We start from the raw sequence: 22,018 nt of genomic DNA on the forward strand, positions 1-22,018 counted from the left end.
GGAGCACCAAGGGAACATCCTCAGAGGCAGAAGCGAAAGGCAATGGAGACCTGGGTTCGTGGTCCAGGACTCTCTGAAGATATCGCAGTCTCGTTTGGGTGAGTCACAGAGAGACAGACGGAGAGTGGCTCAGTTGAGTGAGTCACAGAGAGTCAGGGGGAGATGGCTCAGTTGAGTCAGTCACAGAGAGACAGACGGAAAGTGGCTCAGTTGAGTCAGTCACAGAAACAGGGGGAGATGGCTCAGTTGAGTCAGTCACACAGAGTCAGGGGAGGTGGCTCAGTTGAGTCAGTCACAGAGAGACGGGGGGCTGGCTCATTTGAGTGAGTCACAGAGAGTCAGGGGGAGATGGCTCAGTTGAGTGAGTCACAGAGAGCCAGGGGGAGCTGGCTCAGTTGAGTCAGTCCCAGGGAGTCAGGGGGAGATGGCTCAGTTGAGTGAGTCACAGGGAGTCAGGGGGAACTGGCTCAGTTGAGTGAGTCACAGAGAGTCAGGGGGAGAGTGGCTCAGTTGAGTCAGTCCCAGAGAGTCAGGGGGACCTGGCTCAGTTGAGTGAGTCACAGAGAGTCAGGGGGAGTGGCTCAGTTGAGTCAGTCACAGAGAGTCAGGGGGACCTGGCTCAGTTGAGTCAGTCACAGAGAGTCAGGCGGAGTGGCTCAGTTGAGTCAGTCACAGAGAGTCAGGGGGACCTGGCTCAGTTGAGTGAGTCACAGAGAGTCAGAGGGAGTGGCTCAGTTGAGTCAATCACAGAGAGTCAGGGGGACCTGGCTCAGTTGAGTCAGTCACAGAGAGTCAGGGGGAGTGGCTCAGTTGAGTCAGTCACAGAGAGACAGGGGGAGAGTGGCTCAGTTGAGTCAGTCACAGAGAGTCAGGGGAGAGTGGCTCAGTTGAGTGAGTCCCAGAGAGTCAGGGGGAGCTGGCTCAGTTGAGTCAGTCACAGAGAGACAGGGGGAGAGTGGCTCAGTTGAGTGAGTCCCAGAGAGTCAGGGGGAGCTGGCTCAGTTGAGTGAGTCCCAGAGAGTCAGGGGAAAGTGGCTCAGTTGAGTCAGTCACAGAGAGTCAGGGGGAGCTGGCTCAGTTGAGTCAGTCACAGAGAGACAGGGGGAGAGTGGCTCAGTTGAGTCAGTCACAGAAAGTCAGGGGGAGATGGCTCAGTTGAGTCAGTCACAGGGAGTCAGGGGGAGCTGGCTCAGTTGAGTGAGTCCCAGAGAGACAGGGGGAGATGGCTCAGTTGAGTCAGTCACAGAGAGACTGGGGGAGATGGCTCAATTGAGTGAGTCACAGGGAGTCAGGGGGAGGGTGGCTCAGTTGAGTGAGTCACAGAGAGTCAGGGGGAGAGTGGCACATTTAAGTGAGTCCCATAAACAGGGGAAGATGGCTCATTTGAGTGAGTCACAGAGAGTCGGGGGGGCGTGGCTCAGTTGAGTGAGTCACAGAGAGTCAGGGGGAGAGTGGCTCAGTTGAGTCAGTCACAGGGAGTCAGGGGGAGAGTGGCTCAGTTGAGTGAGTCACAGAGAGTCAGGGGGAGAGTGGCTCAGTTGAGTCAGTCGCAGAGAGACAGGGGTAGATTAGCTTAGTTGAGTGAGTCTCAGAGAGACGGGGAGGGGTCATTCCAGTGGTTCCCAGAGAGATAGGAAGAGAGGGATTGGCTCATTTGATTGACACACATCGCAAGGGAGATGGTATTTCCCCCAGCGTTGATGACCATACCCTGTAAGTCATCTCGAGAGTAGTCCAAGATCCCTGGACGTGGGTAGTGGTAGTTGGCACAGCAGTGCCGAGGAGTCCGGTGACGGCAATGACTGCATTGGAAACCACCAAGTTGCCGCAGGTTCCTCTTCTTGAAACATAAAGCCGTGAGTTGGGATTACGAATTGCAGCGTCCCTGGGGGGTGGGGAACCACAACGTGGAGAGGTTTTGAGACGGAGGGTGATGTCGGTGTGACGAATGACTATTATATCGATTGATATATTTAATGAATGTAGAGATACTTGTGATTTAGCTACCGATGCGTGCGCCGAATCGCGCCCGTGAGAAAACGATCGATTTCGATGCGTATGTGCTGTGTGCGTGTGTACGTTGAACTTCTTTCGCACCGTACGTAACCAACCGTGCTATGAAGAAGGGCCGTTTTCCGAAACGTCGCCCAATGTATATTGTTTCACAGTGTTATTGACGAATGGATGTCTTGAGTTGTGTTATTTGTGCTTGTTCACGCAGTGTCATTACATAATTTGTTTAACTTTTAGATTGAGTACGGTGCAAACAATGGGTTTTGGTGACCCGTTGCAGCCACTAGAGGCCGCTACATTCACCGCAATGTTACACAATCGATTTTTGAATAGAATCTCAACCTTAAATCTCGAGAGGCGACTGCGACTTTCATTCATTGTAGCGCACAAGCCTTCCTGATGATTTATTCTGGACGATTAACGTAATGTAGGGGAAATATAACTCTCGTGAAGATGATCCGACATAAACCAAACTTCTGGCATCAAGCTACGTTGCTATTTGAGACGTCGTACTCCTGATGAAACCACCCCAGTCAATTGATCCGAGGCATGTCCCCTGATCTTGGAGGCACGAACCAGCGCTAAAAGGACGCGCCACAGCGTGGCGGCCCTGCCGGCCGAGGCGCGCCCTTCCCGGCGGCGCCACTATCCGAGCCCCGTGGTCTCATCGCGGCCTGCGAGTTGATGAATGAATTACCTCCGAGCACAATGTACACGGTACCTTGAACTTCTTTCGCAAGCATACAGTGCTCATCGGAGGTGCGGGGCGGAAGGACAACAAACTAACAAACAAAAAGCAGTTCTAAAAGAAATGAGTTTTCAATCTAAAGAAATGAGTTTTCAACGCGTGTTGGAAATCGATACAAGACCCATGCGGATCGTGATGATATTTGTGGGGTTTTTTCTTGTTTTAATAAGCTGTCTTACTTCGGCGGAAATTGTTGGAAACGGAGTGTGTATATTGCACAAGCATTCCTTTTTGTGTTTCTTTTTAAAGAACACGGAGTGCCCAGAGAAAACACGCATGCAGTGCGTGGGGAACAGTAACCAAATATTTGTGCAAACGTGTTCGTTCTTCTGGTGACAATAGTCAGTGAGTCGTTGCGTCGTTCAGTGCCGAGATTCACGGTTAGGCTCTGACCGTCCGCCCTGGTTATTACCGCGCTTCACAGGAGACGTTGGAGATTACCCAACGTCATTTCGTCGCCATTCGTTTTTTTTATGTTGATATATTTCTGGTACCCAGGTTCGTAGGGGAGTGCATTAACCAATGCGCCACCGCTCTTTGATGCACACAGGAATTAATTAAGAATCAACATTCGTTTATAGTATTCGGCTGCTTTAAATTAACACGTGATAAGCCACTTCGTCGAGCTATCATTTGTGGCCAGGTTGCTTCTGAAATAGAGCGATATAGCTCAGTCGGCCTTACCTGGTAAAATAAAAATAAACGTTAATGCTGGACATACACCACGCAGATACACATTCGTATACAAAATACAAGTATCACCCCCTATAGCCTTAACAGACTGTTGGGGCAAGTGCTGTTAGCGAGCACCTATGAAGGCAGTCCACGGCACACGAGCATCCTAAAAAAAACACAGGTGAGAAGGAGCAACACTATATCCCGTCTTATAGAATGGACAGACGATTTTATCGTCCACGCCGTATCAGAAGCTCATGGCGAGCCCCCAATATGGGCCAACCATCTCGGCGCCTAAAATCGTGGGCAGGAGGCAGATTCGTTGTTGCATGGCGGGAACGAAAGGGACGGTGGTAGATGACTCGTGGAGAGCCCTTCATCCAGCAGTGGATTGACCATGGCTGATAAGGATGATGGTGTACACGTATGCGTGTTTTAATATACATGGTGGCCTCCCAAGTTCGATTGCCGTGCACGGCAAAACCTCAGCGGTGTTAATCTGAACCGGCTGAGTGCCTCCAATGGACATTTGTGGAAGGAAAAAAAAGAGATTTTATAGCTCATCGGATTCCGCCAGTGTGAGTCTGCCTCCCCTAGATCGACTCGACCTTAAATCAGTAGGTCGTGCTCGGTGAGTAGAAGACCAGAACTGGAAGGTAGACAAAAACGGCCGCGCGTGGCGTTGGCCACCCATCCCCTCGTGTGCCGTTCCGGCTTTCTCAGGTGCGACTCGCTTACAGCAAATTGCTCTTCCAGTCTCTCAAGGCTCTCAAGGGGATCTTGGCGTTGGTTAAGCGGCAGAGGTCGCATACGGGTTTTGATTCCTTACCCGTACCCGGCCGCACCAGGGTCGCAAACGGCTACCCGTACCCGGCCGGGTACGGGTAGCCGGGTATCGGGTAGGGTACGGGTATCGGGTACCCGGTTGCAACCTCTGTTAAGCGGTTTGATTTGGACTTCGCTGCGATCTCGGGCATCTGAGTTTTTGACTCCTGACCACGACTAATATCGGCGGTTAAATATATCCGACCCAATCCTGGGCTTCCCCTAGTTCGACTCAGCCTCAAATGAGTACTTGGTGCGGTGTGTACGCATCCGTGTTAGGGAAACAAAGACGACCGGGCGTGCTGCTGGCCGTGACGGCCTCTATAGGTCTCTCGCTAACAGCACTTGCCCCAAAAAGTCTGTCGAAGGCTATACGCTTGTTGATATTTGTCTCTTTGGCGTATGCCTTTGAGTGAGTATACGGACTTTGCATTTTCACTGAGCGAATAAATTTCGAGGTTTTAAAAAGCGCCTTGGGGTTGGGGGAGGAGGTGGGGGGGCAAGAGGCGTCACAGCCGAGGCTGATTGACTCACATAAGCGTGGGAGCAAAAGCCGCATGCAACAACGTGGACACGGGGACAGAGAGAGAGACAGAGGGAGCGTGGGGGAGAGTTCAGGAGAGCAATGCTCAATGATTCCTGCCACAAGCAGTGACCAGAAAAGGGTCAGCGTCATTCACGGTGCGTGCACGTGTACGTATCCGATTCTGGGCTGCCCCCTAGGTTGACTCGGCCTCGAATGAGTACCTGGTGCGGTGTGTAAACATCGCCACGAGGGAGACAAAGGCGGCCGGGCGTGGCGCTGGCCACCCACCCCCCTCGTGTGCTGTACCAGCCTTCGTAGATGCTCGCTAACAGCACTTGTCCCAAAAGGCTGTTAAGGGTTGATATTTGTCTTTTGTTTACGAATGTCTATCTGTATGGTAGATGTATTTATTCGTGCGTGTATCAAAGAGCGGTGGCGCAGTGGTTAACGCACTCCTTTTGGCGTCCTTTGCTTTATAGCACCGCTGAGACGAAGCCATATAGGAGGATGTCTCTGGTGTAGGCCAATAATTTTCGAGCGCAATGCATACATTATCAAGGCATAGTTGTTCGCACGTTTTACCACAGGCATGTGTGGTTAATGCAAAGTCGATGCCTCGGAATATGTGTCGAGTTAAAGCCTTTTCTTTAAAAAAATATATTATTAAGTTATTGTTTTCTCCATTTGTATGCGGCGCTGGTGGTCCAATATTTAAATGCTCTTCCCTATAGATGCAGCGGGAAGGTTGTGGTGGTGAATTACAATAGCCGCTGTGGTGTTCCTTTGACATTTTAGAGAAGTGAATGCATGCGTGGAATGACCGTGTTTGTGACATGGGTACGTTGCAAGTTCAACATTGGGCACATTAGGCGTGGACACGACCCCCTACACGTAGCCTTCACAAATAACGCTTCCTCCAAGCTCACAGAGGCACGGCGGTGGAATGGGGAAGGGAGGGGTCGGGTGCTTGGGAAAGTGCCGGGAGGTTGGGGGGGTTAGGGCACGGGGATGTCGAAGGGGTTGATGGTGGTGGTCGCTTAGTGGAAGTTGTAAGTTGCAGTGTGTGCGCCAGTGTGTGTATCGCGTTGCGCTACGAACCTGGCGACCCCCGATTCGTTTCCTGCTCACGGCCAACACCGGTGACGATTATATCTGAACCGGTCCCGGGCCTCCCCTAGGTAGACTCAGCCTCAAATTAGTACCTGGTGCGATGTGTAAACATCGCCACTAGGGAGACAAAGGCGGCCGGGCGTGGTGTTGACCACCCACCTCCTCATGTGCCTTGCCGGCCTTCAATAGGTGCTCACAGACAGCACTTGGCCCCTACAGTCTATACAGGCTACACGGGGGGGGGGGGGGGTCTTTGTTATAGATGAGTGTTGGGAGTGGTAGCGCAGTGATTATGGCTCGCTGCGCTATCGAGTTTCATCTCCACTGGTGAGCCAAAGGTGGCCGGGCGCGGTGCTGCCAACACCACCCCCTCGTGTGCGGGGTGGAACTCGCGAGTGGCCGCGAACAGCACTTGCCCCGACAGCCTGTTGAAGTGGGGAGCCTTTGCCTTTGTAGAGCGCTGTGGGTCAGCGCACTGAGACACGGACCGAGTTGGATGCCCGACCACGGACTGCTCCGCGATAACTAAACCTGTCCGACGCCTCCCTCCCCATCGCCCTAAAAGCACGAGTTGTGTGCACGGTGCGCCGTGTGAAAGACCACGCCGGACTTCGTAGGCGCTCGCTAGCGGCACTTGCCTCAGCGCCCACGACGCGTGCAGGCTACACGGGTGACCTTTATCTTTGTCCTGGGGGGGGGTAGGATGGGGAAAAGGAGGCAGAGTGTTAGGGGAGGTAGGTCACTTCGGGAAGTCGTAGGAAGGGAGGGAGGAAGGAGAGAGAGAGGGGAGAGAGGGGGGCAGGGGAGAGAGAGAGAGGCGGAGCTTTAAATGAAGAGAGAAGCCCCCTCTCCCACAGAGCTCAGCTCCACTCGCTGCCTGGGAGTGCACGCCGGGTTTACTAGACCAGTCGGACAGACCCAGAACTTCAGCACTTGTCGTCTGCCTCTCTCTCTCTTACTCACACACACACAGATCTCTTTCGCTCAAACGCACACCCATCCACCCATCTCTCTCTCTCAGTAGAGAGAGAGAAGACTCAGCGTCGCTGCAACTGAACGCAGGAGCCAAGCGCGGTGGTTCAAGATTCAACGGTCATCATCATCTTCAGTATCTCTCTCTCTCTCCCTCTCCTGGAGTCGCGGTAACTCTCAGCCCTGCCGCTATTGTCTCTGTCATACGAGTCTCTTCATTTGGAGCTGCCGGAAGTCCCCTCCCAGCCGCCTTTGTCTTCCCGGCGTCTCGGCAAACGAGGTTGAGTGATTTGTCGCACGTTGATCATGCCGCACGTGCGCGCGCACACGCAACACCGCACGCAACACACGCAACACCACACGCAACACACGCAACACCACACGCAACACACGCAAGCAACGCGCGTGTGTGTGTGCAGGCACACGGTATTCAACACGTGCACACGCTCAATGGCTGGACGCACACGTGCACACGAGCACACACGTACAACACGTGCAACACGCATACAAAACACGCACACCCACACGCAGACCCGAGAACACACAATCTAGCACACACGAACAGGAGTGTGTAGGCAGACAACACCGCGTTAACACGTGAATACACAAAGACAAAGGTCCTCCGTATAGCCATTGACGGACTGTTGGGGGAAAGTTCAGTGACCGAGCACCTGTTAAGGTCGGAACGGCGCCGGGAGAAGGTCCGTGGCCAACTGCCCGCACGGCCGCATTTGGTCTCCCCACTACTGATTTTGTTTTTACACACCGCACCAGGTGCTCGTTTAAGGCTGAGTTAACACAGAGGAGCCCCAAGACCGGTTCAGATAATCTTCACTGTTGTTGGTGGCCGTGAGCGGGTGCGTCGGGTGACTGGGTTCGTAGCGCAGCGCGCTAACCGCTACACTACCGCTATCCCCACACACACACACGCGCGCACACAGACAGCGCACAGACACACACAGACACACACAGACACGCACAGGTGAGCACCGGCACACGAGCGCAACACGTGTTACAGCCGCGCGACTTGAATCCCGCAACCACAGAAAGAAAGCGGCTCCTCTACGATGATCGGATAGGCGATAGGGGGATAGGTTCCCCGACTTGTGCTCATTCTCCCTCCCCGCGTCGATCATTGACACACCGGTACGCTCCCGCTACTCCTGACGCCGTTGTCTGCGCTTGACCACCTGAATGGAAACAATTGCCGTTGTTGCTCTGCAGCTATATCAGCAAGTACGAAAGAATAGGAACGGGTTAGAACGGAGAAGGAGCGGTGGCACGGCAGTTAGTGCACTGCGCTCCATACCCGAGGACATATGTGGTATGTGTACGTATGCACGTGTTTCTGTGTGTGGGTGCTGGCCACCCACCCCTTCGTGTGCCGTGCTGGCCTTCATAGGTGCTGTGTCGCTAACAGCACTTGCCCCAACAGCCTGCTAAGGCTATACGGGGGATCTTTGTATTTGTATACCTGTATTTGGGGGACGGAAGGTGTAGTAGCCAGCGCGATGCACTACGATCCCGGCGAAATATTCGCAACTTAAATCTGGCGAATATTTTAACAGGTTATGGGCCTCGCTTCAGGTTGACTCGGCCTCAAATGAGAGACAAACGCGGCTGGGCGTCGTGTTGACCACTCACTCCCTGGTGCTCGCTAATAGTCCTTGCCCCAACAGTCTGTTCAAGGCTTACACGGGGGATTCATATTCTTAGGTTTTTTCGGTAAAGTCACGTAGGTAAAAATTTCAAATTAATAAAAGTAAAAATAAAATAAAAATCACGACGTTTCGGAGGCAACACAAGCTTCCGTCTTCAGGTGTGTTGCCTCCGAAACGTCGTGATTTTGATTTTATTTTTATTTTACTTTTATAAATTTTAATGTTTTACCTACGTGACTTTACCGAAAAAAACCTAAGAATATAAATCCTTGCAGTCACGAAAGCTTCAAATCTAGAATTAACACGGGGGATCTTTGTCGATGTTGTGTTACATCTGATCGCACGCGGGTAAGCCCACATACGTCTAGTATGAAAACGTGTATTTAGATTTTAGCCACGGCTAACATCAGTGGCGCATGATCCTGTATTGTATGTGAAAGGGTCCTGCCTCCACATCCAACTTGACCAACCCGCACTGACCACCGTGCCAAAGTATGGTCACCCCCCCCACTCCACCACAGGCATGGCGTGGCAATGCCTTCAACCAGTAGTGGTCTTTGCCAAAATGCTCATGAGTCGCATAATTATAACAAAATCTAATAATTGGCTCACATTTTGCGCAATGGTTCTTCTTAGGGCATTGACTTTATAGTAGGAGGGTCGGTCTTCGCACTCTGAATAAAGTTGACCTATTAACCGTTTAGAATTCATACTTATCGGATTTTACGGACCGTGTGTTTCGGGGGTTGTCCCAGGAACTGGTTTATATGTCTCTCGCCATCGATGATGACGATGATGGTGTTAGCCGTGACCAGGAATCTAACTTATCCGGTTGGCGAGTTGTAACTTCATAGTGCAGCGCGCTAATCACTGCGTCACCACTCCCACCCAGTAACTCGGTTGAAAGACGGCAGCTTTAATGAGAGACGTGGTCTGGTTTTTAATCTGTGTTTGTGTCACCACTGCCAACGCAGTCGCTTAAGTGATTTTATTTCATTATTTTCACCGTTGAGCCAGCAGTGTTGTGCGTGAATTCCTCAATTCTTCTTGTGCACCATGAAGATTGGCCATTGCCCGAAACGTCGCCTGTTAAGGCCACAATGTTATTGACGAAAGAGTTGAATTGTCATCGGCACACTAATTTCTGAATGACTGGGTTTCCGAGTTGCTTATTTATAATCTACTGCTGGATGAAGACCTCCCAAAGCCTTTTGATGATGGGGGAGGGGGGGTGCTGTTGTTTGACCATACTTCACCACGTTGGTCAGTTGCGGGTTGGAAGAGGTGTGGGGGTGTCCATGACTGGTTATGATATCATTCGCCGCTGATGATGTCAATCGAACTAAAGGCAACCTGGTTCGTAGTGTAAATGATATCACTGCTGCGCCGCCACTCCCCACCAAGTAACGTTTATTCGAGATGGAAAAGTCTGTTGGAATATTTATAGGACTGATCGAAAATAATAATTCCTTTTAAAAAAAGTCAACCCGTACCACCGAAAAGTGGGATCAATGTTATTTACATCAACATTGTCCTCCGCAACATCTTCATCATCAGCATCGTGATCAGCATCGTCATTTACATCAAAATCGTTATCAAAATCGTCATCAACAACATTGGTGGCATTGTGTTCCTTTCCATGGCCAACATGCCAAAAATTAAAAAGTGCGTCATTAAAATACAAATTTGTATCAATACCCATCATTATCACCATCGTCATCATCATCGCAATGATAGCTTCACACGCAGTTGCAAGTATTACGGAGATGATAACAACGTTCGAAGATTATACGAATTACACACAAGAAAGGGGGCCTATTCGGTTGATCTGTATCCCAGCGGGTGGAGTGGTGGCGCAGTGATTAGCGCACAGCACGATGACTTCGACAGCCTGAGTGGAGAGTGATATCAGAACTGCTTCGAGACGCCTCCACCTCCCTTCACCAACCCGCGGTGACTAGCGCGGTGAAGTATGGTTAAATCAGCCTCCACGTCGAACGCCACTTCGGGGGAGGGGAGGAGGGAGGGAATGTCTTCATCCAGTGGTGGACTGACGAGGTAAAAGCGCAGCCCTGCAAGTGCTTGCTCACGCCACTGCTGGTGGAAGGGCCTCCGCTGTCGGGAGCTGGAAGAGGTTGGAGCACCCACACTTTAACCCCACCACACGCGACATGCTCACGACGAACTGACGTGCACCTCCGACAACTATAATCGATGGATAGAGGTAGGGGTGGGAGGAGGAGGGGGGTTAAGAAACGTTTTCTTCTCATTGCTTCAACTGCCGCGCCGGAAGATCGAATCTAACCGACGGCCCCTTGCTTTGTCCGGTGTTGACGCTATGGCACCACGACAGCTCTCGCGGACTTACAACGGGGCTGTGAATGGGGCTGTGAATGGGGGTCTCCCACCTTGAGAAGTCACCACGGTGGCTAGGAGATGTTAACTACCTCGCCTGGCATGCAGGAGGTCGTGGGATCGATCCCAACCCTGGCGCCTGCTGTATATTTGGAGTGTGCGTGTCTCTCTCTCTCTCTTATCATCATCACGGTGGCTAGGAGATGTTAACTACCTCGCCTGGTATACAGGAGGTCGTGGGATCGATCCCAAACCCTGACGCTTGCTGTACATTTTGAGTTTTCGTGTCTCTCTCTATCATAATCATTATCACTGTGGCTAGGATATGTTAACTACCTCGCCTGGTATGCAGGAGTTCGTGGGTTCGATCCTGATCCTGACACCTGCTATATATTTCGAGTTTGCGTGTCTCTTTCTCTCTCTTATCATCATCACGGTGGCTAGGAGATGTTAACTTCCTCGCCTGGTATACAGGAGGTCGTGGGATCGATCCCAAACCCTGACGCCTGCTGTATATTTGGAGTTTTCGTGTTTCTGTCTCTATCATAATCATTATCACGGTGGCTAGAATATGTTAACTACCTCGCCTGGTATGCAGGAGTTCGTGGGTTCGATTCTGATCCTGACACCTGCTATATATTTCGAGTTTGCGTCTCTCTCTTCCTCCGTGATCGCGGTGGATTTTTCTCCAGGTCCTCCTGTCTTTGTCCTCCACATTCAGAATCAGCATCACGTGTGGAGAGTATTTAGCTGCTGTACATTTCCACGCGATGACGATAGGCCCCTTCGTTGAGCTGTCACTTGTATATAGCCAGGTCGCTTCTGAAAAATAACGATCCAGTATGTCTGAGTGGGCCTTAGTTAGTAAAACAAAACCGAGGACATAGAAATGGTTGATTCTCAACGGACCGTCAAGAGGAATTGAGCAGAACTGGATTTTCGAGGAAACAAATCTTCCGTTGCTGCTGTTGCGTTAGCGCTGGCCGACGAGCAACAGATAACAACACGTTCGTCACGAACGACGTTTCGGGAAACGTGGGGAGGATGCATTCAGCTTAACGTGAGATGCAAGAGTCTGCTTGAGCCGGCGCGGTCTGATCGTTTCAGAAAGTCAGAGCTCGCGATCGGACGATTAAGGTCCGAGGCAAGCCTGAGCCACGCGTCGTGGTGCGTTGATGTGGAATTTGGTAGTCAAAGGTTTTCAGCCACAAGTAAAGGAGAAGTAGCTTTCATCTTTCAGAGTTTGACCCTTACATTGGCACGTACAGTAGAAACACAATGTTTTTTTGTGAACCTGAAAACAAGCAGGGTTATGACAATAATGTTGCCACAAAATGACCACATGGCCTAACCGATAACGAAACTATGGTTGGTTTCTATGCGGGTCTATAGTTCTATGTAAATGTATGGATCTCTCTGTGAGTACAATATGTTTCCGTGTGAGTCTGTAGGTGTCCGTGTTAGTCTATGCGTCTGTGTGGCTATATCGGTCCCTCAGTGAGTTCATAGGTGTCTGTGTGAGTCTGTAGGTCTCAGTGTAATTCTATGCGTCTGTTTGGTTATATCGGTCCCTCAGTGAGTTCATAGGTGTCTGTGTGAGTCTGTAGGTCTCAGTGTAATTCTATGCGTCTGTGTGGCTATATCGGTCCCTCAGTGAGTTCATAGGTGTCTGTGTGAGTCTGTAGGTCTCAGTGTAATTCTAGGCGTCTGTGTGGCCATATGGGTCCCCGTGTGAGTCTATGGGTGTCTGTGTAAGTCTTCGGGTTTCTGTGGATGTCTATGGGTCTCCATACAGTACTAGACAATGTTCATTCATATAGCGTCCTCGAGAAGTTGGGCAGAAGGTCCGCATATTTATTGAACGCAAAGAGGCAGAGAGAGGCAGTCGGTGATAATCGGCGAGGTGAAAGGGAAGATCCTGAGTCTGAACAGGGACAGGGAGTGGACACCGCACGGATGGACGCAGGAATTCACTTGCAGTCTGTGAGGGCAGCAGAGGAGAAGAAGCGACCGCCCACTACTTAAGCGACACGGAGCTGCGACAGAGAGCTGTGGTGGCAACCGAAATTCGTGATTATAGAGTTATTGTCGTTGACTCGTATTGGTTGTTATTCCACATATATAACTAGCGAACGCTAAATTCACGTGTATATATCGTCTGCCTCAAGGATAGATGCATATTTATTTTCATATGCTGTGTATGAGTAATATCACATTTATTTGTTTCTCACTAAACAGTATTCTCCATTAAACGTAATACGGTACATTTCCTTTCACGATATATTTTTCCCTCTCATTCTAAGCTACCACAGTGGGCTTGCTATCATAGATAGATGTGCTCGAGAGGTTTAGTTCTTTAAAGGAACTCATTGATAGCATCTGCTACCACGGATGGTACCGATGATAAACTATTTGGTGATGCTGCTGCTGCTACTGCTACGCTCCATATCTACGATTAACAATAACAACACATTCGTCAATAACAACACTGTGGTCTTCAAATAAATAAAATATACATTCAGCGACGTTTCGGGAACTTATTTACGGCATGTAACATTGTTTTACGAACGAGGAATAAAATTCCACTTCCTGAAACGTCATCTGTTAAATATGTGCAATTTTAAGGCCACGGTGTTATTGAAAGAATGTGTTGACATTTCTGTTGTGCGTGATAAACGCTTGAGAGAAGGCCGACCGAGATAATAATAACTATAATATGTTCATCGTCATCGTCACAAACTGCATCTCACATTTGTTGAGGACCCTTAGACAAGGGTAGAAATCATCATCAGCTGCAAGGCGGTTAGCCGAGAACCAACAATTGCCCAAGGGCTGCAGTCCTCTTACTATTAAGATGTTTTCAGGCAGTTAACGTGGGAGGAAACCTGATCGTCCAAAGAAAAACCCGCGCGCGAGGGCGCAACACTATATCCCGTATAGAAGGGACGATGAGTTGGAGGATGCATTCTCCTGGCGAGTTAGGGTATGGCAACTGCCTCGACAGCATTCGTGCCATCCACCAACCAACCCCTCTGCTGCGCCCGCAGAGGCTGCCGTGATTATTGATCATGGGCCACGCGCATAGCCGCCATCGCCCAGCCGGCCGGCCGGCTCGAGATACGACGAAAGATCATGCGAATTCCGAGTGATTTTTTCATTGGCGTACGTGCGTGGGTGGGTGCGTGCGTTAGCTCGTGTGTGTTACGTATGCACCTGTTGATACGAGCGGCCGATTGATCAGGCAGGGGCCACGCCATGGGCCGGCGGGTGTGGCCCACTTGAGAAATTGGCAATGGGTCTAAAATGTCAAGGGCCACAAGTTCGTTAACGCGTGATACCTTGATCGATTGCAGCGGGGGCCGATCGTGCAAAACCGGAGGCTTCCGGCGAGCGCAATCCTGACAGCCCTTGATGAACAGTGCCACATCGTCCTCCATAGCCGGCCAATAAAAGTCACGCTTGATGGTTAACACAGTTTTCCGAACACCCAAGTGCATTAATTTCTCGTGCATTACGCGAGTTAGTTTCCCTCGGAGGACTGTGGGTACCACAACACAGGACCTCTGTAACTCAGCGTCTTATCGCATAAGGAGGCCATCATGAAGGGCAATGGCTGGGGACCCTACCGGAGCGGTCTTATGGTCGGCCGCTTTAATGCGGCGTCCATCTGTAGGCGGGACCATTCACTGTGAGTGAGGCCCAGTCCGCGATCTGCGGGCATTGGCACTCCATGAGGAGGAGCTGCGCCGGCAGTCGCTAGCAACTGAGGCGCGCTCCCAACTGTAGGTCTGCAATGACTAGCGGCCATCGCAAATTCACATCCACTGTGCGGTGCCAACCGAGACAAGGCATCCGCGTTACCGTGCTGTGCCCCTTTTCTGTAAATGACATCGAAGGAATACTCCTGCAACACTTCGAGCCAGCGGTGTCAGCTGACCAGAAGGTTGATCTATGCGCAGGGAGTATTGCAAGGCGGCATGATCCGTACGAACGAGAAACCGCCTACCATACAAGTAGGGCTTGTACAACTGTACAAAGTAAACAATGCTCTCTGCGCGTTACACAATAACGCTGCTCTGCGGAGGATAACACGCGGCTGCCATAGGCTACAACCCTTTCGGCGCCGTCGACCACCCTATGCCCATGTCGCTGGCGTCAATATCCAGGACAAAGGGCAGCGAGAAGTCAGGGTAACCCAGGGGAGGCGCGTCAGCAAGGGAATCCCGAAGCGTGACAAACACTTCCTCCTTGCCCCAACGAAATTGTTGGTCCTCAGCGGACAGCGGGTGGAGTGACTTGCCAATAGTCACGAAATCAAGGACACAACGGCGGTAGTACGAGGCAAACCCCACAAAACTGCGAACCTCAGCAACTGATGTAGGGGTTGGCCAAGCACGAACACGCGCAGTTTTGTCAGGGTCGGAGGCAACCCCCGATGCGCTCACCACATTACCCAAATACCTCACGGACGACTGCAACAAGTGGCACTTCTGGGGTTTAAATTTGTGAGATCAGCAAGGCGTTGTGGCTCACTTGTGAGATCAGCAAGGCGTTGTGGCTCACTTGTGAGATCAGCAAGGCGTTGTGGCTCACTTGTGAGATCAACAAGGTGTTGTGACTCACTTGTGAGATCAACAAGGTGTTGTGACTCACTTGTGAGATCAACAAGGTGTTGTGACTCACTTGTGAGATCAACAAGGTGTTGTGACTCACTTGTGAGATCAACAAGGCGTTGTGACTCACTTGTGAGATCAACAAGGTGTTGTGGCTCACTTGTGAGATCAGCAAGGTGTTGTGGCTCACTTGTGAGATCAGCAAGGCGTTGTGACTCACTTGTGAGATCAACAAGGCGTTGTGGCTCACTTGTGAGATCAACAAGGCGTTGTGGCTCACTTGTGGCTCACTTGTGAGATCAATAAGGTGTTGTGGCTCACTTGTGAGATCAGCAAGGTGATGTGGCTCACTTGTGAGATCAGCAAGGTGTTGTGACTCACTTGTGAGATCAACAAGGTGTTGTGACTCACTTGTGAGATCAGCAAGGTGTTGTGACTCACTTGTGAGATCAGCAAGGTGTTGTGGCTCACTTGTGAGATCAGCAAGGCGTTGTGGCTCACTTGTGAGATCAGCAAGGTGTTGTGGCTCACTTGTGAGATCAACAAGGCATTGCGGCTCACTTGTGGCGAGCACTTTGGGTGTAATGAGTGCGACCGGATGACGTGTGTTGCGAACGCATTCTCAATATGGACGACACCTTCGCCATCATCATCAAAACAATAATTATAACACGGTGTGATCTTAAAATCAAGTAGGTCATCGGCGACTTATCGAGCAATGGGTGTGGGAGGAGGGGGGGGGTCTTTAATTCCCCAGTGGATTGACAAAGGGTCTGGAAATGAACGTTAATGATAGTGTCCAAGGGTTTCGACATGAGTGCACAATATTTCGATTTAAAGCTTTCGTGACTGCAGGGATTCATCTTCTTGGTTCTTTCGGTAAAGTCACGTAGAAGGGAAGTAATAAAATAATAAAAAATAAAACATGATAAAATAATTATCACGACGTTTCGGCCACAACGCAAGCAGCCGTCCTCAGGTGAAGTCTGAATGACTCTGTCTTCTCGACCGACCTGTTCTTCACCTGATGACGGCTGCTTGCGTTGTGGCCAAAACGTCGTGAAAATTATTTTATTATGTTTTATTTTTATTATTTTATTATTTCCATTCTACGTGACTTTACCGAAAGAACCAAGAAGATGAATCCCTGCAGTCACGAAAGCTTTAAATCGAAATTTTATACGTTCATTTGGTTTCATTTCTAGCCCACGTGACTGTACCGAAAGAACCAAGAAGATGAGTGCACAATGTTCAAAACTTTCGAACATCGACGGCACGGCGTCCGTAAAAGTCCCAGGGACATCCGGGGACACGCTTTGGCCAAATTCTCCCACGATTTACTCGACAGACCTGGGCCGGGACTCGAACGGTGTCGCAAAAGCGGGAATCGAGTTCAAGTCTCGCTGAACGACTCGTGAACTTCAACTCATGGGCTCGCAAATCGACGCGCAAATCGACGCGACCACGCACTGTAACACGGCCACGCATAGGGCTCCGTGCGCGTGGAGTTTTTGGTTCGTCGGCCTTTGTTTGAAACAAAAGCTGAAAAGTGCGCAAAGAAGCGTGGAGGGGTGCATGCTTGGAACGTGACGCCGAGAGAGGAACGCGCGGCGTGGCAAACACGCGCAAGTGTTACCATATTGAGCGTCAGGACCATTAAGGGAGGGTTGGGCAGGACCCCATCGCGTCTCGGGGCTCTCAGGGGGCCCGTGGTCGAGACTAACGACGGAGTGGCAGCCAGAGAGGACGTCCTCCGGCAGCAGGATGTGCACACGGGTTGACGAAGCTAGCTCCGTGGGTGGAGGTGCTTTGCGACGGATCGATTGTTGCATCGCACGACCGTGAGTGGACGACGACTGCTCGGAGAGTGGAATCGGCCTTAATGCAACAGTGGGTAGATAGATCGTGGTCGATTATTAAAAAAAAAATGTTGCGCCGAAGGTGGCGCTAATTAACGAGTGAGTACACGAGGCGCTACCCCCCACCCCCCATCCACGGCGCCGCATGTCGGATGCGCGGAGGTCGAAGTTCCCAGAGTAGCCTCTTTTTTTTACGATCAGTGCAAACAAGAAGATGCTCGGTGTAGTCGGCTCTTTGCTTCGTTCATCATTTCGTAATTTTTATTTTTTTAAACTTTGCTTTATGTAACCCCCCCCTCTCGCTCACTCTCTCGCTCGCTCTCTCGCTCACTCCCTCGCTCACTCTCTCGCTCACTCTCTCGTTCTGCACGCAGCCCTTCTCGCAGTCCAACGGCCTCTCTTCCTCCTCCTCCCCCTCTGCCTCCTCTTCCTCCTCCTCTTCCTCTTCATGCCCCGCACCGTTTGGTTTTTGTCATGCACGGCGTCTCGCGCTGCATTGTGCGCATTGTGTGCGCGGCTCGAGCTGGGGGAGAGAGGAGACACGGGAGAGGAGGAAGAGGAGGAGGTGGAGCAGGAGGAGGAGGAGGAGGCGAGAGAGGAGGAGGAGGAGAGAGGCGGTGGAGGCGAGGGAGATGGAGGAGGATGAGGATGCGAACTGTGCAAACACGTGGAGCGCATACAGATGCGCAAAAGGAGGCAGCCCCCCCCTCCTCTCCCCCTCACCATCGCACCCCTCCCTCTATCGCTGAGCTCTCCTCTCTCGCTCGCTCCTCACCCCTCACTCTCTCACTTTCTCTCGCCCCTCTTTTCTCTCTTCGCAATCTCTCTTGCCTCTCTCCTCTTCCTCACTTTCTCACTCTCCCTTTTCTCTCTCTCTATCTGAGCTCTCGTTCTCTCCCCCCTCTCACTTTGTGTCTCTCTCTCCAAGCTCCCTCTCCAGTCGAGATCTCTCTTTTTTACGATCAGAGGAAACAAGAAGATGCTCGGTGTATTCGGCACTTTGCTTCGTTCATTATTTAGTTTTTTGTTTTGTGTTTAAATGCTTTGCGTTATGTACCCCCTCTCTGCCCTCACCCTCTCTCTATCCCCTCTCGCTCTCTCTTTTATTTTTTCTACGCGTGCTCCTCTCCTCTCCCCCACCTCTCTCTTTTTTTTATTTCTCTCCAACTCTCTCATTTTCTCTGAGCTCTCACTCCATCACCCTCTCGCTCTGTCTCGCCCCCCCCCCCCCTCTGTCGCACACTCTCCTTTCCCTGGACACGACACTTGGTTTATATTTTGTGAACATTGCGATGTTTATCATTTCAGGGTCTGCTTTTTTAATATCCTGCACCACGGAACAGATACACTGTGATTCATCGTTCGTCTCCGATCGACAACAACTTCTCTCTTTGCTCTCGATAATAAATTCGAGTGTTGCAGTGGCGCGTCTGTGTCGTGATCTGGGGAACGAAGTTGGGGTCCGGGTTAGGGCTTCAGGGACTCATCACAACACCTCCATCTACTCTCCCCCTCGCCTCTGACTTTCCCGTCTCGCTCACTATCCCAGCTCACTCCTCCCGCCCCTCCCACCGCGCCCTCTCCTCTCTTCCTCTCTCCTCACTCTCCCTTCTCACTCAATCCCCCCCCCCCCATTCTCCTCTCTCACTTCTCCACCCCCCCCCCCTTTATGTCGCTCTCTCTCTCTCTCTTCCCCTCCCACTCCCTCCCTACCACCTCCCTCCCTCCCTCTATCACCCCTCCCCCGTGACTCTCTCGCTGCCCATTATGGTGATGGACAGCACCAGTTTTCCTATTTTCTCCCTCATTTTATCTTTCTCTCTCACTCTCTCCTCCCTCCCTCCATCACTCCCCCCCGCCCTCCATCACCCCATCAACGCTCCGCCTCCCTCCCTCCTTCCATCACCCATCACCGCTCCCTCCCTCCCCTCTTCCATCACCCCTCTCGCTCCCTCCCTCCAATCACCCCGCCACCCCCCATCCCTCCCCCGTGTCTCTCCCGTTGCCCATAACGGTGATGGAAAGCGCCAGTTTTCCGTCTGCTGCGCTCCGTGCTCAGACGCAGATCGCTGCTCGCGCGGTTTGCTCGTTATGACCCCCGCCTGTAAATTACTCTCCGGATTGATTACGCGTGTTGCAGCACGTTGCTTAATTATGTGTTTGCGCCTCCCTCTGTGTATCTGTGTGTGTACGAGTGTGTGTGTACGTGTGTTCATAGCGCAGCGCGGTTAGCGCGCTGCGCTATGAACCTGGCGACCCGGGTTCGATTCCCGCTCACGGCCAACACCAGTGACGATTATCTGAACAGGTCCTGGGCCTCCCCCTAGGTCGACTCAGCCTTAAATGAGTACCTGGTGCGCTGTGTAAACATCGCCACTGGGGAGACAAAGGCGGTAGGGCGTGGTGCTGGCCACCCACCCCCTCGTGTACCGTTCCGGCCTTCATAGGTGCTCGCTAACAGCACTTGCCCCTACAGTCTGTTAAGGCTATACGGGGGATCTTTGTGTGTGTACGTGTATGTGTGTGTGTGTGTACGTGTGTGTGTGTACGTGTGTGTGTGTACGTGTGTGTGTGTGTACGTGTGTGTGTGTGTACGTGTGTGTGTGTACGTGTGTGTGTGTGTGGGGAGCGGTGGTGTTGCGGTTAGCGCGCTGCGCTACGAACCTGACGACCCGAATTCGATTCCCGCTCACGGCCAACATCGGTGACGATTATCCGAACCGGTCCTGGGCCTCTCCTAGGTCGACTCAGCCTCATAATGAGTACCTGGTGCGATGTGTAAACATCGCCACTGGGGAGACAAAGGCGGTAGGGCGTGGTGCTGGCCACCCACCCCCTCGTGTGCCGTGTCGGCCTTCATAGGTACTCGCTAACAGCACTTGCCCCAACAGTCTACGGCTATAGGGGGGGGGGATCGTTGTCTTTGTTGTCTGTTGGCTAAATGCAGGCGCATTGCACGCTCCGAGTAGTCGTATAGAGGTTGGAGGAGACGCGCTACCATATCCGGCAGCCCGAGTTCTATTCCCGCTCACGGCCAACATTAATCTGTGCCTCCCCGAGGTCTGTCGACTCAGCCTTACACATGAGTACCTGATTTCGATTTAAAGCTTTCGTGACTGCAGGGATTCATCTTCTTGGTTCTTTCGTAAAAGTCACATGGAAAAGTCACGTAGAATGGAAATAAAATGTTTTATTTTTATTATTTCCATTCTACGTGACTTTACCGAAAGAACCAATAAAATGAGTACCTGGTCCAGTGTGTAACCACAAGCATTGGGGAGACAAAGGCGATCGGGCGTGGGTGTTCACGAACAGCACTTGCCCCAACATGCTGCTGAGGCTATACGGGGGGTATATATTTGTATGTGTGGCGCGTGAATGGGTGCGCATGCGTCGACACTAATGTCCGCGTGCCATTGGCTGTTCTCAAAGATTTATGAAATCCCATTGCCTGTGAACGAAAAATACCTCTCGCTGCATCCATTCGGGTCTCCGTGCGGGCGTGCAGATATTCTCGAATCGAATTTTGAACAGTGCTGTACAATCACATTAATAAGGGCGGTAATGGGACAGCGTCTCAAACACAAACGCAATCACACACACACAAGCACGCGCGCGCGCGGTGTCTATAATATCTTATTGTGATGAATCTGAACCTTACATTTTTTACTTTGTTCATATTGCGGCGAACAAGAGCGTCGTACGACGCTATCGACCCGACATCGATCCCTGGGCAGCCGTGCGCGACGCGGGTCGCGAATTGTTCCTTGAGCATGGCTTTGAAGCTCCCTCCCCTAGGTTGACTCAGCCTGACATAACAATAAAACGTGCCATTTGTCTAACCAGGAAAGTTTCGCTGATGAGTCTCAAGGCAATATTTTTTTGCCAAGAGGGTCCTGCATTTAAGGCAGTCCGGCAATGTGCGGACTAATATCATTTGTCCCCTTGTCAATTTGCTGAAATCATCTTAATGTATATAAAGGACTGCAGATCTTGGGCACACTCTCTGGCTGTTTGCCTTTCAGCTTCGACTGTGACGCGACGCTATAAAACTAAAACTTTCAACGATTTTCTTTTCAGGTGAGGCCCACTCAGCTATACTATATAGCTCTTTTTCAGAAGCGACCTGGTCACAAATGATAGCTCAACGAAGTTGCTCATCACGTAGAAATGTATAGCAGCTTAATACTCTAAACGCACGTCGATTAGAAATGTGGAGGGAAAAATCGACCACTGGGAAAACATGCTAATTCCAAATATCCAGCAGGCGTCAGGATCGGGATCGAACCTATGACCTCCTGTATACCAGGCGAGGGAGTTAACATCTCCTAGCAACCGTGATGATGATAAGAGAGAGACACGCAAACTCCACAGATATAGCAGGCGTCAGGGTCGGAATCGAACTCACGACCTCCTGTATACCAGGCGAGGTAGTTAACATCTCCTAGCCACCGCGGTGCGATATAAAAATAAAAAAGCATTATTATGAGTACTACATATTTTGACTAACTTAATTAGACTATTTCAGGAGGGTTCTGCATTGGGTGTTTGGGCAATGGAGTTCTATTTATTTATTAAGAGTGTTTCGCTTCTTGTTGGAAGAAAACCGCGGTGCCCGTAAAAAAAACAACGACGCATACGAGCGGAGAATGTGACAAAAG

At 51.1% G+C, this 22,018-nt stretch overlaps 1 protein-coding gene across 4 annotated transcripts in view; it reads left to right on the plus strand.

Annotated features, from left to right (window-relative positions):
- The window catches only part of SLC6A9 (solute carrier family 6 member 9), a 107,691-nt gene continuing 85,673 nt past the window's right edge, over positions 1 to 22,018 (plus strand). For 2 of the 4 annotated variants that reach the window (XM_078605512.1, XM_078605515.1), the window contains exon 1: positions 1 to 98. The gene's annotated coding sequence lies outside the window, so the exon portion shown is untranslated. Of the gene's footprint in view, positions 99 to 1,276; positions 1,857 to 6,744; positions 7,150 to 22,018 lie in introns of those variants that run through there. The other 2 variants (XM_078605514.1, XM_078605513.1) reach the window with 2 other exon arrangements.

The sequence above is a fragment of the Lampetra planeri genome, chromosome 24 (genome assembly GCF_965212315.1).
Source record: "Lampetra planeri chromosome 24, kcLamPlan1.2.h2, whole genome shotgun sequence".
NCBI lineage: Eukaryota > Metazoa > Chordata > Hyperoartia > Petromyzontiformes > Petromyzontidae > Lampetra > Lampetra planeri.